Genomic DNA, 12,373 nt, shown 5'->3' on the forward strand with positions numbered 1-12,373 from the left:
GGAAAAGCAAGGCATAAATTTCATTAATCTATTCCACGTTCTCCCGTCTCTCCTGCTGAGTTTGCTAGCAGAAGCGGCAAGGTCCTGCAAAGTCTGCAATGTTTTTCCTATCCAGTAGCTTAACAATCATTATTGCAGGGGGAGCTGAGCTCTTGCAAGGCGCCGGGCTTGGTCTGACATTGCAGGTTTTACAGTGCTATTAATTTCCAAATATTATGTCAGCAGCTAAAGGAATTCTCTGAATCGCAGAGCTTAGATTCATGTATCCGTAGAAGGTGTCAATTTAAATTCCTAATTTTTTCAAACTTAAACTTTATTTCTTCATCAATGTGAGTTGCCTAATATCTGCATTTTTGTATGCAGTTTTTGGGTCAAAGAACTGCATGGCAGCATTTGAAGGGGGGTGCATTTCAATAGCTATGTTGTAAGTCTACATATTTATTTGGGAAACAGGAATGTCTTGTCCATTCCTTTCTTCCAAGGGTTCCAACCTGAATAAAATATGAAGGGCTAGGTAAGCCCTGCCCCACATAATCGATCACAAGATGGGGTGCGTGCACACCATCTAAATGACAATGCCAATCAACTTCAGTGGGGTCCAGCCCCCTCAAATATTTTATGGGGGGCCAAAGAGACCTCAGGCCCTAGGAGTTGGCTCCTAAGTTTTCTTCATCACCATTGAAGAAAACTCAGTAAAGCAATAATAACTTTATTAACTATTTTTGTGAACCTGGTCAGAACTAAGATCTGGTTCCCACTTCCAAAATGGATCAGCTTTAAATCAGCTGTAAAAGCTGTCATTGTGGCGATGGGCAGCAGGAGTGCCAACTTGGCCCTGCGATTGTGGGTGCCATGCAGCGTGCATGGCCCTGGTGCCAAAATTTGTGGGTGCCTAGCCCTTTCATGGGGAATTTTGTGGGTGCTTGGGCACCCAGGGCCCCAGGGAATTTGCACCTAGGATAGGCAAACTAACTTATTTGAAAAACATGTGGAGTTTAGTATCCTTACATGACCCAAAATCCCAAATCTTGTGAAGCAGAAACTAAAAAAAAAAAAGGTCAGAAGAGTTATTCTCATGAATGGTAACATCGTGCCATGTTCTGAGGACAGATGGTTACAGCGGTAACAAGATTAGCTGCTTACTCAGCATCTGCTAAAATAAGTATTTACCACACACATCTGCCGCCCGACAATTTAGCCTAAATCCCAAGCTGGCTGAAAAAGGTCAGGCACACAAGTAATCGCAAGAATTTTTATTTAAGCCACTGTTTTTAAAAGAAAACCCTTCTGTTTGTTTACTTATACAAAGTATGAAGATTAGTGGGTGAACCTGAGCCATTTTCTAGGCCTAACCTACCTCACAAGGTTGTTATGAGGATAAGATGAGGAGGTGGGGAACCATGCATGCCATGTTGAGCTTCTTAGGGGGAAAGGGGGTGTAAATACAGTGAATGAATACAACATATTATGTTGTGATGGAGGGATGCGGGTGGCGCTGTGGGTTAAACCACAGAGCCTAGGACTTGCCGATCAGAAGGTTGGTGGTTCGAATCCCCGCAAGGGGGTGAGCTCCCGTTGCTCTGTCCCTGCTCCTGCCAACCTAGCAGTTCAAAAGCACGTCAAAGTGCAAGTAGATAAATAGGTACCGCTCCAGCGGGGAAGGTAAACGGTGTTTCCATGTGCTGCTCTGCTTCGCCAGAAGCGGCTTAGTCATGCTGGCCACATGACCTGGGAGCTGTACGCCAGCCCCCTCGGCCAATAAAGCAAGATGAGCGCCGGAACCCCAGAGTCAGCCACGACTGGACCTAATGGTCAGGGGTCCCTTTACCTTTTATGCTGTAATGGACATGCAGCCACAGGTACTATGGAACATATGAACTGCCTTAAATACCTGCTGCTTTCCAGTGTGGGTGGCTGCATTTCACCACAAACGGGCAGAAACCTTTAGACGAAAGCCTCTCCTAGCTCTTGCCCTCCCAATGAATTATGTTCCTCCTCCAAGATCCATCGTGGGACTTAAGTGGTCTCCCTTGCAGTCTCTAATCGAGGCATTAACTAGGATGGCTACATCAAGTGCTCTTATCCATTCTTTTGTCCCAAAGACAGCAACACTGCAATATTTCATAAACCTCCTCCCTAGCTTTGTTTTGGGAAAGTATTGTTTTATGAAACGCTTTCGGATCTGGTGGAGAAAACGCTTCTTTATTGCTGGGAAAATGGCCAGCAGTGAGTGCCTTTATGGATATATATCCCCCCCCCCTATTATATCTGTAATAAATGAAAAGATGTCCTTGGTTAGGTAATAAAAAGCCCAATAGGGATGCCAAAGTGATTATACAACTTGTTTTCTTCTTCATCACATCAGACGGCTGTTTGCTAGAGGATTCTCTAACACAGTGCAAACATGTACAAAGAGCAGTGGAATGGGATCAAGTATAACTCTGGCTTATTTCAAGTCTGTGTCCGGGATGAAAACATTCTGCAGACGGAAAAGTGTATCTCCCTGGGTTTTGTGTCCAGTCCCTGGGACTGGGTTTTGTGTCCAGATTCCACCAAGTCCTCTAGGTTGCTTTCCAGAATCCAGTCACCTCCTGGAAAGTGATAGGGACATTCCTTGAAAAGTGTGGAATAAATGAATGATTAATGTAAAGATGAATAAACACTCTGTAAACAAATCGAGATGAGTGCAGAATGAATGTCCATTGTGGTACACGCTCTCCACAAATGAAACTGTTCAATAAGAACAGAATATTGCTACATGTCACCCCGATCTTCACAGCATTGTGAGATTCCAGGGGTTACAAGCACTTACCCAGGATTTGTGTTTCCTTTTGGGCATGAGGGACAGCAGAGACTGTGGTGTCTTTATGATAAATGATTTATTTACACATTTTCTTCTTTGGCAATCACTTGTAGCCGAGCAAGATTGTCTTCTACAAACACGGTTTTAAAAGTGAATCTGGAAGTGACTATGGAGGCCAATTCTGGATCCACACGTCCTTCCACAGTGGGGACATAGGTTTCTGAGTGGGAGTTGATCATGGTGAGGGTTTGCCAAGCGTGCCTTCCTTTTGGCGCGTTTCTCCCTTTCGTCCTGAGTTCGAGCCTCTTCAAAGCCCATGACACCTTTGGTAAAGGTTGTTCTCCAATTGGAGCACTCACAGGCCAGTGTTTCCCAGTTGTCAGTATTTATACTACATTTTTTAAGATTTGCCTTGAGACAGTCTTTGAACCTCTTTTGTTGACCACCAGCATTATGCTTACCATTTTTAAGTTGGGAATAGAGAAGTTGCTTTGGAAGATAATCAGCATCTGCACATGACCAGTCCAACGAAGTTGATGTTGAAGAATCATTGCTTTGATCTCTGCTTCTTCCAGTACATTGTAGTGTCTTTATGATATACAATTTATTTACACATATATACAAGCCGAACCTGTGATGGAGAGGTTCGCAGCATGACACTCCAAGAGGTCTCTTGCTTCTCTCATAGGTGCAGCAGCCTTAGATCCAAAACAGAAATCAGCCACGTTGTCTGTCTCCTTTTACAGCCTGTCAGTTTTGCTAGTACATCACTGTCAACTGCCATCCTAAAATTTCACACACACACACCGCAAACTCTCTTGAGCAGGGGTACTCAAACTTTTTTCAAAGAGGGCCAGATTTGATGAAGTGAACATGAGTGAGGGCCAACCAAAGTTGAGCTTTTTTTTTTTTAGGATTGAAGTTGCTGAGCTTTTTAAAGGATTTTACCCCAGGACATATATTGCCACGGGGACTGGATTAAATCGACTGATTGGTAGGATTAGGCCCCCAAAACAGATTTTGGACATGCCTACTCTAGGGGAAGGAGATGTTCACACCCTTCTGCACAGAGCAACTGCTTTGTTAATTGCCCACCTTCCTGCCTCTGTTGGGGGAACAAAGCCTTATGATGGCCAAGTCATTAACCTAATGACCCACACTCAGCTTGGCTTGTATTTTTAACACAAGCACTGGATCCAGGGGTGTCAGTGCTTGACACAGTTTAACTCTTCTAACCTTGATTAATTCTAACTTTTATTGGACCCAGGAATTTAGGGTGCCTCGCACCCCACTAACTTATAACAATATAAAATCTAACCCCTGAGTAAGCTTTGTGCCACCAAATCAAGGTGAATGCCTGGTGGAAGAGTGTTGGAGCGCTCAAAAGCTTGCCACATTTTTATTTGATCCTAATAAAGGTATTGGCCAGTTGTAGATTGTGGAGTTGCTGTCATTTTTTCAGCATGGACCAAGAATAACTTGATGATCTGTTCCTCTTCCCAGAGAACTCAGGGAATTGTAGCTTTGTGAGATGAATAAAGGAGTCTCCTAGGAACTCTCAGCACCCTTAATGAACTACAGTTCCCAGGATTTTGGGGGGGCTTTAAATGGATGGTGTAGATGTGTCCTATGACTGTTTCAGCATTTTTCATTTCCTCCCTTGTCATTTCTCTCTTGGAAAGAAACTATTTTTACCCCTATCATGAGCACTTTTATTAGGTGCTAATATTAACAACAACAACAAAAATCTAGGAAGGAGGATTTCTTCTGATTGACAGAAATAGGCTTCGCTGGAGATAAACCAGGAACAAGAATCTCCAGCTGCCCCTTTTCACATTTGAGCATGTCTTTGAATTTCATAGGCCACCTACCAGGAAGCTTAAATGTACATGCCAGTTTCAAGTAGAGATTGGGCAGGGGGAAGACATTGGATGGATCTTGCATTTAAAACCAATCTTACCGTGATTTGCATGTTCTGAAGTGGTCCAGGAATCGAGACACAGCTATCCTTCAGAATTCACATTTCTCCAAATGCTGCAGTGCAATTCTCTGTCCATGTATTGAGTACCCAAAAAATAATAATAATGCATCAAGTGATATGGAAATGTGAGGAATTGAAATTAAGGTTGAACAAATGCAAACCTGAAGGAAACCAAAATGGACAGATTTCCCTATCTCATGCTGGTTCTTAACACCACAGTGGTGTTTGGGTCAGTCGATTCTTAGGGTGACCACTTCACATGCTGCAAAAAGTGGAAAGCACACGTACAAGAACAGCTATCCTGGGGCTCCTCCAGATGACTAGTTTATTGAGCATTCACCCCAATTGTCTTGTGTAATGTTTAAGCAGAGTTTATTTATTGCAGGAAGCTTTGTGCAAGCAAATTGGGGTGAATGTTCAATGGCCTCGGTCCAGTATATCTGAAGGAGAGTCTCCACCCCCATCGTTCTACCCGAACACTGAGGTCCAGCACTGAGGGCCTTCTGGCAGTTCCCCCACTGAGACAGTGGCGTAGTGTGGGTTATCAGCACCCGGGGCAAGGCAAGTAATTTGCGCCCCCTAACCCATGGATTTGCACCCCCTAACCCGTGGATTTCCCTAACCCCCAGATGTTGCGCCCGGTGCGGCCGGCCCCCCCTGCACCCCCCCCACGCTACGCCACTGCACTGAGAGAAGCCAAGTTACAGGGAACCAAGCATAGGGCCTTCTCGGTAGTGGCGCCCGCCCTGTGGAACGCCCTCCCACCAGATGTCAAAGAGAACAACAACTACCAGACTTTCAGAAGACATCTGAAGGCAGCCCTGTTTGTTTGTTTGTTTGTTGTTGTTGTTTAGTCGGTTAGTCGTGTCCGACTCTTCGTGACCCCATGGACCAGAGCACTCCAGGCACTCCTGTCTTCCACTGCCTCCCGCAGTTTGGTCAGACTCATGTTTGTAGCTTCAAGAAGACCATCCAACCATCTCGTCCTCGGTCGTCCCCTTCTCCTTGTGCCCTCCATCTTTCCCAACAACAGGGTCTTTTCCAGGGAGTCTTCTCTTCTCATGAGGTGGCCAAAGTATTGGAGCCTTAGCTTCACGATCTGTCCTTCCAGTGACCACTCAGGGCTGATTTCCTTCAGAATGGATGCGTTTGATCAGCCCTGTTTAGGGAAGCTTTTAATGTTTGATGTGTTACGGTATTTTAATATTTTGTTGGAAGCCTCCCAGAGTGGCTAGGGAAGCCCAGCCAGATGGGTGGGATATAAATAATAAATTATTATTATTGTTAAACAAGTCAACTTGGTATCTGAATGCTCTTCATTGAACATTTGTTCAGATTTCTTTGCAGGGAGGTTATATGGCAATGAGTATTCATCTTGATTTGCTTGCACAGATAGTTAAGCAATTTCTCACTAGACATTTATCCTAGAGTTTTTGGTGTATTACCCTGTCACTTTTCTTACTGCAAAAGGTTTATTGTTTTGTTTTCTTTTTTTAAAAAAAGTGGCATTGTTGTGCTAGCCACCAAACAAAGGATCTCAGTGATTGAGGTGGAGTATGAGAGATCAGCTGATCCTTGGGCCCAAGTTATTTAGGGTTTTGTGAATTAACACAAGAACCTTGAACCTGGGCTAGTAGTTTCTGATAGACAGTTCTGGAGAACCAAAAGGTTTACCCACTGCTTTGTTACAATTAGGTTGGTCCTATTAATAAAGGTATTATACAGCTGTGGATTTAGCTCCTTTTTCATAATTCTTGGTTGCAAGGAGAATCTTGTCTGTACACATAATATTATCTCAGACTTGCTAATGAACAGGGATTGGAGCATTAACTTCCTCTGTTCCTGCTCCCTCCTTTTCACATTTCTCTATAGGGTTCCATGACATCCATATCTGAAAATGGCTACTAGGATACACAATTCTGCTACCTGGGTGAACAAAACTTACCTGATAATCCTGGCAAAAATTCTGCCCGGTGTTGACAGCTGTGGCTGTTTTTTTTCCTCACTGACAGAGTCTCTGCCAAGCCTCTTCAGGTAAATTTTAGTCCTGTTCCTTTCACATCAGTGCAAAATGGCACACAAATCACTATCAGCACTTTTCAGATTCGAAAGGCTTTGCTATTTCTCATGTGTATGATTTTTCCTGCCGTGCGTAGGGACGTCTGCAAGCCCTTTGCAGGGAGAGTACACTGAAGGCGAATTTAAAAGCATACACACAAGTTTCTCTTGTGCGCTTGGACATAAACACAGGCACCTTAAAAATGTAAATCTGAGGCTTAAAATATGTCTCCATTGCTACATCCATGTAATCTGTCCTCTGTAACCTTGTAAAGCTGTCAGTCTCAGGACATTTAGCATAGTGAAGAAAATCATTGTTTTGCCTGCAGCAAGGAACATTAATGTTGCAATCCTGGCTCCTCCTCCATTTCCCACCGAGATGATTGGCTGAATATCTAAGGCTCTAAGCTCCAAACTGTACAGATTTTCTCGTTCTGCCTGTGGTCGTGCTCCTTTCGCTTCTCCCGGGTCTTGCTTTCTCTCTGGATTTACTGAATCAGTTGAAAACTATCTTACCAACACTGGGTTTTAATTTTCCCCGTCCAGGAAGACTTTCCCGAGCTGGCATGGATCGAACCAGACTTTGTTACTTGAGTGTGAGTACTGTGGCTTTAACCTAGTCTTACAGCTGGTCTGTTCCTTTAAATAGAGAGTTTGTCTTTTAAATGTACGTACCATATAACATGGTCTGTAATTTTACTGACAGAGCAAGGGAAGCTCTTTGTACCTTCATAAAACGAATATCAAAGTGTTATGAAACAGCACGGAGTGTGTGTGATCGTCGGCAGCTGGTTAAGGAGCTAATCGTTTGCTAGTTTGGTGAGCTCTGCTAAAAACAGCAGAAAGCAAGGACCTGTTGCTTGAACTGTTCGCGTAATAATTTGTGAGGCTGCATTGACTTCAGTCGTTTAGGAGGCATTTCTGGGTGGTTGTTATTTTTTTTTAAAAAAAACCACATTGTGCCTGTAGGCATCTCGTGACGCCACTCACCTACTGCACCCCATATGGGTGTCACTTGAACTTGCTGAAACTGCCTTCATGACCTCAGACTTAACAACCGATGAAAATAAGTTGGAGGTGAAAAACACACAGCTCCTCCAAAGGTACATGGGGAACCAACAGCCACTTTTCACCTCCCCAGTCTGCCCGAAAATTGCAGTCGTCATCAGAGACCTTCCTCCATGTCTCCCCACCTTCTGAGTAGTGACTAGAGAGTGGACCTTTCTGGCCATGGTCCAAGGAATCTACCTCTGCAGATACTTGGGGGACAGGCAGTTTTTCCTGGGCATTCAAGCTACTCTGGAATGCCCTATCTATGGATCAAATGTGCCAGGTCCTAGGGGCCAAGTCACTTCCCCTCCATTTTTTTTTTGAGGGGGCTGGGCCCCCTCAATGCTCAGAGGGTGTTCGGCTCCGCCCCTGCCTCCTCGTGTGACATCACAATGTTGCATTGCGCCCCCTCAATCATCTTGAGAAGATGGCCTCTGCTAGGAACACTTCCAATTCTGCTTAAGTTTTGATGGCTGCCGTAGGCAAATCATTTATAGCTTGCAGCTCTTTCAGTCTTAAGATTGCTGCACCCATGGTTATTCCCCACACAGAGGTGTGAAGGAGAAAAAGAGTTGGACGCTTGTGTGCATATCTAATATCATTCATGAAGATACCTGGGGAGATACTGATAGACATGCGGACCATTCCTCTGTTTCACTTAGAAGGACAGTATCAGTTGAAAATGCACTCAGTTTCTCCACTGTTGAATTTTTAGGAAGTTTAAAAACATTCCGGTTTACTTGGGCACCTGATGGCTGAAAATCCTTGGAACCCTCAGATTATTAGTTCAGAGTAGACGCTTGCTTTTAGGAAAACTGCTTCAATTGTATTGTTTTAGTATGCTTGTCACCCTGGGCTCCTTTGAGGGAAGGTGCAGGGTATAAGTTCCAGAAAGAAATACTGCTATTATAATGCAATTTTCTCCCAGAGCATTTTCTGAGCATATTGTTACAACGAAAGGTAGTTCAGCAAACACCTGGCAGGTACCACATTACAGCTCCCATCACCCCAATGGTCAGGGATGATTGCATCTGAAGTCCAACAATATTTGGGGGACAGCACCATTGGCTGCCCCTGCTCTCAATGATGGGTGTGCTCCATAAGGTTTGTGGATGGATGTGGGTGTTTGTACGCACGCTAGGAATACCCAGACTTCAGTGATTTGTACGTAAGCTTTGAAAAAAGGGAGATAATGGTTCTTCTTACTTAGCTTCAGAGTCCCGCCTTTACTAATATTGTTTCAGATGATTGGTTTTCTGTTTGAGGTTTCTTTTCCATGTTTCTGCATTAGAACAGTTTCCCTGGGGCCTGGAAAACTTCAGATTTGATTAGATCTCCTTTGAAACATTGTAGCTGAAAAGCCAGATAGAAATGCTGTGAACAATTAAATTAAATTAAATTAAATCAAATCTAAGATGGGAGTTTTGCTTACTTTCAAATTACTTGCATTATGGAGTCTTCTTGGTTTTTTTTTTAAAAGAGGTGATATAATGATAATATGTTAAGTAAGTTTGATTTAGAATGGTTAAATTGAACTTTCGTTACACTAGGGGAATTTTTTTATGGCATATCAGTTGCAATGTAGGAAGGTAATAATGACATGGACTGGGCATTTCCACAAGAGATTTAAAAATGCATCTGAACCTCTCTTGTACTGTTCTAGGTGTGAGTGTTACTGTGGGGTGGAAGAGACAAGGAATATTGGGTGTGTGATCCAGTCAATATGTATCTAACTTTGTGGTGCAGGCATTCTAGATCAATTGGCATGAATCAGATTTAAATCTCATCTGTAGGCAAGGGAAGATTGCTTTAAGGCAGGCATAGGCAAACCCGGCCCTCCATATGTTTTGGGACTACAACTCCCATCATCCCTGACCACTGGTCCTGTTAGCTAGAGATCATGGAAGTTGTAAGCCAAAAACATCTGGAGGGCCGAGTTTGCCTATGCCTGCTTTAGGGCTCCTTAGCACAACCTGCTTACTGTGCATGCATCCTGATTTGCTAGCTCAAAGCTCATGCAGAGGTTAGACTGTGTCTAGACTTTACTGAGCATTTGTTCTGATTTGATCGTGGCGAGGTTCCACAGGGATGGTCAGACATCCTGATTTGCAAGTCTGATGGTTATACATTTTCTCATTAACCATCCATTCATCCTACACTTTTCTGTGTTCTTCCTCAACATTTTCTTAACCACAAAGAATCCATGTCTGTCTTTTTTCAAAAGTGGATTTGTTCTGCTAGGGTGACAAAGCACTTTATTCCACCTTAATTGTGCCAACCTACCATAAATTTCCAGCACGTGCTTCCTTGAATGTCTCCTGTGAAATGCTGTCTGCCTGGGGGTGACCTTACAGGACGTCAATGCAATGCTTCAAATTGTACCTTCCCCCAATTGCAGTGTTTTGACAAGTTGCAAGGAACAGCAGCTGGGGAAAGGGGTTGCAGGGGGAATGTGGCGGGTGGGGGAAGGGTTGAGCACCCTTCTTCCCACTGGCTGCTTTCCCCCTGCGAATCGCTTTCTGCCTCGCCCTGACCACCATGGCTTTGCAACTGTCCCCAAGCCTGTGTCTATTTTCTCCTATCAAAGAGGTGTTCAAAAATATATGCGTCGCATCAGTGCACTCTCGAGACAGTGGTGGGATTAGCGGCAGGTCCCTGTTGAGTGCATCAGGCGAGAAATGTGGGTTGTCTAAACCGCTGAGCCTCTTGGGCTTTCCGATCAGAAGGTCGGCGGTTCAAATCCCCATGAGAGTGAACTACCATTGCTCTGTTCCAGCTCCTACCAACCTAGCAGTTCGAAAGCACATCAAAGTGCAAGTAGATAAATAGGTACCACTCCGGTGGGAAGTTAAATGGCATTTCTTTGCGCTTCTCTGGTTTCAGTGTTCCGTTGTGCCAGAAGCGGCTTAGTCATGCTGGCCACTTGACCCGGAAAAACTGTCTGTGGACAAACGTTGGCTCCCTTGGCCAGTAAAGCCAGATGAGTGCCGCAACCCTAGAATAGTCTGAGACTGGACTTAGCTGTCAGGGGTCCTTTACCTTTTTTTTAATGTATGAAATGGCCCTTAGGGAATCAGATGCAATTGTGTGATGCACAGGATTGCTGCAGCCTATCACTTGCTGGGTAGCATTGCAGGGGGGTGGGGTGTGTATGAGTCTGCAATGTCTCTTCCTGCCCTGTCCTGCCATTCATAGTCTGTGTTATGAGATGTCTTCAGGAGATGGGAAGAGTAACTCTCACCGCCACCATTTGTGCCTCTGACATTCATTACTTCTGCAATTCGTATATCAGCTCTGTAAGGTAGGTCACTGATATTATTCCCATATTGCAGATGGGAGGGCTAGTACCGAGGCTGAAAGATAGTGCCTTGCCTAAGGATGGTGGCAGAAGTCAGAGTTAAGCTGGATTTCCTGTGCCACAAAGTTGCTGCTATGCTGCACAAGGGCTGCAGGGAGCTGATGCATTTGGGCTCGCCTCAATCTTTTGTTTTTTTCTGAGGAGCCTGCCCCCCTCCCCCATTATTTTAAATTTTGTTTTCATTAAATATTTAATTGGGTTACACAAGTACATAAGGCATCTGTTTTCCATTTATAGAATCCTTTCTACAGATCAGTTATATTCGATGTGAGACATTAATGTTTCAAACAGTATAAGGCTTGGGGGAGAAGAGAGGTGTGGGGAGAGAGAAGGGGGTGAGGGGGAATAGTAAGCGTTCATTCCCTTATATGGTGTATGTCAAAGGTTTTGGTGTCCGCGCCATGTGGGTAGGTTCTTTTTCTATTCATTTGTTTTCATTGGCATTAAGATAAGTTGGAGATCCAGGACCTGGTTGCTTGCCTTCAGTTGACTGCAGTGTGTGAGAAGGAGGGGTTGTTGGGTCAAGTTAGCTATATCAATGCTGGGTTGCTGTGGGTTCCTCTTGTCGTCTTGTTGGGCTGCGTATGCAGTAAAGGGGAATCCTCTTGTATGGGTCCCCTTGCTTGTTTCAATGTGTTGATTAGCTTTTCTAGTAGGGCTGTTTACCATACAGTTTGGTACTGGTGGTCCATGTTCACTCCTACCTGGTCCCTCCAGTGTCTGATTATGATGCTCCTGGCTGCTGAAAGTAGGTTGCTTATGAGTACATTGCAGTGTGAGTGTGCATTATGGTCTTGGGAAATATTCAGTAGAGCCCCTCCTGCATCATTGAGGCTGAATACGGAGCCATTGCACATGCGACTTCAGGGCATTGTGTGGGGACCCCTCAATATTCTTGGGATTATGGCGTCTGTGACGCTGCACAAGTTATTAAGCAATGTGAAACTGTATGATGACACCAAACATGCATTATGCATGTGTGAATCAGGCATACATCATGTGTAGGCAGCCCCACTATCTTCTTCTCAATGGGCAAGCCTCCAAGTTGCAGAATATCACGAGACACTTTCAGCCTTGTTTTGAGAGATGAGTCCCCTAGTGTTGAGACACTCCCTTTCCCCAG

General features: G+C 44.4%; 1 protein-coding gene across 5 annotated transcripts in view; it reads left to right on the plus strand.

The window, feature by feature from the left end:
* Positions 1-12,373, plus strand: part of PRLR (prolactin receptor) — a 106,826-nt gene that overhangs the window by 21,457 nt on the left and 72,996 nt on the right. For 2 of the 5 annotated variants that reach the window (XM_081929662.1, XM_081929663.1), the window contains exon 1: positions 7,235-7,438. The exons of 2 other annotated variants lie outside the window; for them this stretch is intronic. The gene's annotated coding sequence lies outside the window, so the exon portion shown is untranslated. Of the gene's footprint in view, positions 1-7,233; positions 7,439-12,373 lie in introns of those variants that run through there. One more of the 5 variants, XM_081929668.1, reaches the window with a different exon arrangement.

Source organism: Podarcis melisellensis (assembly GCF_964234715.1).
Source record: "Podarcis melisellensis genome assembly, chromosome: 11".
NCBI classification, from domain to species: domain Eukaryota; kingdom Metazoa; phylum Chordata; class Lepidosauria; order Squamata; family Lacertidae; genus Podarcis; species Podarcis melisellensis.